The sequence below is a fragment of the Cricetulus griseus genome, chromosome 6 (assembly GCF_003668045.3).
Source record: "Cricetulus griseus strain 17A/GY chromosome 6, alternate assembly CriGri-PICRH-1.0, whole genome shotgun sequence".
Taxonomy (NCBI): Eukaryota; Metazoa; Chordata; class Mammalia; order Rodentia; family Cricetidae; genus Cricetulus; species Cricetulus griseus.
Window position 1 is genome coordinate 40,057,008 of NC_048599.1, and position 2,976 is coordinate 40,059,983.

Consider the following 2,976-nt stretch of genomic DNA (forward strand, 5'->3'; position numbering starts at 1 on the left):
GTGTCAGCCTACCAGGAGGCAACTCCCTGATTGGTGAATTTCAGATAGTCAAAGCCTGAGACCAAGACCTCAGAATGTATTTTGCTTCTGCTGTGCCTTTACATGTTTGCTACATCTTTCTCTGGTATCTGGTATGGTGTGAATGGGTATGTGGAGATCCCCACTGCCTGTATTGTAAAGTATTTATCTCGTGGAAACATGCCATTCTACTGGGCATTTTTACCTGTGTATTATTATGAAGATGATTTCTTTTTAAGCTGTAATGTCTAATTGATAGTAATAATTTTAGTTTAAATAGAGTTCAATGATAAAAAATTAAAACACAGAAATGAGACACACCTATAACACACGAGGAGCTGTATAGACTATGGCTTAGGTTAATGATTAAGAAAAACAATTGAGCTCTTTGTCACCAGCATGAGTTTGTAGGTGCAGCCAGCCTTGAGAAGCCAACATGCCATTTGCCAGAAATTGGGTTTGTGGCAAAACCTTTGTGACTCCACAGAGACCCTTTGAGAAATCCTATCTCGATCAGTAACTGAAGTGATCAGAGAATATAGGTTCCATAACAAACACAAGGTATGGAGGATCAAATTTACTCTGGCCAAGATCATCAAGCCTGCCCCAGAGCTGCTGAGTGACACTAGACAAAAAGGAACCATGGTGTCTTTTTTTAAGGCAATGCTCTGCTGAGGTAAATTGTTCACATTGGGGTGCTGGATGAGGGCAAGATGAAGCTGGATTACATCCTGGGCCAGAAGATTGAGGGTTTCTTGGAGAAGTGGCTGCAGACACAGCCTTTATGCTGGGTCTAGCTAAATCTGTTCATCATGCCCATGTGCTCATCCAACAGCGTCATATCAGGATCCACAAACAGGTGTGAACATTGTCCTTCTGGACTTCCAGAAGCACATTGATTTCTCCCTCATTTTTCCTTACAGTGATGGCCTCCCAGGCCAAGTGAAGAGGAAGAATGCCAAGAAGTGCAAAGGAGGCGTTGGAGCTGGTGATGAGGAGGAAGAGGATTAAGTTAATGCCCTCCCTGGACTGGAGAATTGTCTATATTTCCAGCTGACTAATGAAACAGAATTAACACTTGGAAGAAAGAAAACAGTTGAGTCCCAGCTAGGTTAAATTCTTCTAATCTTAATGTTGGAAGATGTGTTTGCATGTTCTAGAGTGCACCATAACTAAAACAAAGCTTTGAAAATAAATTTAGACTAAGATGTTTTTGTCAAATAGCTTTGAGGCAAAAAAAAAGACAATCTAAGTTACAGAAAGGTACATAGTGGAATGAAGAACTCTTCAAGATCAAAGAACAAGAACAAAGCAACCCAATAATCATTAGCTGATATAACTTTCTTGCTGGGATTGTTTAATGACCAAAGGTGATGATTAATTCCTTGTACCCATTTCTGCCCTCATTTCTTGATATAAAATCCATTGATGAGTGAATAATGCACCCTAAAGGTTTAAACTAGAGCTGACTAATACTTTTTCATATATAAAAGTTTTGGTTTGTGCTTCCTTATAAGATTACTGTTCAGAATAGGTTATAAATTGGCCCTTTCTTTGTAACTGTAAAACACAACCTGCCAGTAAAAGACCCGACTGAGAAGAACATCTTGCTTGCCTACACAGTTAATGTATAACAAGCTTCTTGGGTATGAATTTGCATGGGTTCTTGGGATAATTTGTTTTTACCTGTAATATGTAAAATGTTTTATCATGTAAGGGACATGGAAAACATGCAGTTTTGTATTTGTATTTATTGTAATCATTCACTTGAAAACCAGAATGTAACCACATTGTAATTTTTGTATTAACTGAAAGATTTTGATCGGGTATATAAGCTGTAAGGAAAATTATAAATACAGAGTTAAAATGAATTAGAAGGAAAACATCAAGAATGAGAGAGTTAGAAGAAAAATATCAAGAATGAGCAGATTGGGAGGAAAACATCAAGAGAGTTAGAAAGAGATGGAAAACATCAAGACACAAGAGCCATTTCTGGATAGAGATAAACAAAAGAATATAGAACACATAATGAATAATACGGAAGAATAAAGAAGGAAACCATCAAAAGAGTGTATGAGTGTCTTTTTCCCTAACCCCCTCAGATAAAAAAAAAGTCACAGTACATGCCAATGCAGTAGATTCCCTTTGAGCCTTGTGCTGCTCTCTGCAGCCTGGGTTCAAGATAGCTTAACTTCTGTTATTCATGAACCAGCCACCCTCCCCTATCCAGCAACAAAGTGTTTTCTGCTTTTGAGCCAATATGTTTTAAGCTGCCTGCACAGGAGATTCATTTGTGAAGTTCATGACAATTTTCAAACCCCACATTGTACCTTAATGGTGTGTGTGTGTGTGTGTGTGTGTGTAACACGAGTACTGCTACTTAACAAACATAACTGTCTATAATGTCTATAATGCTACTGTTTTTAAGAAGCTTCCCAGAGAATCTGAATGTATAGCAAACTTTAAACTACTTTGTATGCTCTTTGTTCAGCTCCATGATTCTCAGATGTTACCCTTCTCATTGGAGCAGTTGACAATACCAACTTCTGAGCCCAAAACTATCTGAATCAGTGCATTAAAGGTGAAGTCTGAGAGTCTGAATTGTTAACAAAACCCCAGATAGAACCACCACTGAACAGAGAAGCCCTCATTGAATAGTGATGGCTAGATTCTTAATTTAATAAGATTATAAACACAAATTTCAGTGAGTAGTTAATATATTAATGATTCTGAAGCTGCCTGCAATCTGTCCTATGAGTATGCCATACTTGAATTAGCAATTTTGTATTCTACACTAATTTTTGACCTGTCTTGTTTCCCAAGCAGCATGATACAGAAAACAGCTGCCTCCAGGGAGAAACACATTTGCACAAAGACCACGAGGAGTGACCTAAATCTTAGGTACATGTGCCCTAATTTAACTGAATTATCCCTGCACATTGAAGTCCCCTGGGGATC

The 2,976-nt window shown here is 38.1% G+C and overlaps 1 pseudogene; it reads left to right on the forward strand.

Annotated features, from left to right (window-relative positions):
- The first annotated feature begins 454 nt into the window (after positions 1 to 454).
- Positions 455 to 1,029, forward strand: LOC100757156 (annotated as a pseudogene).
- The last annotated feature ends 1,947 nt before the right edge of the window (positions 1,030 to 2,976 follow it).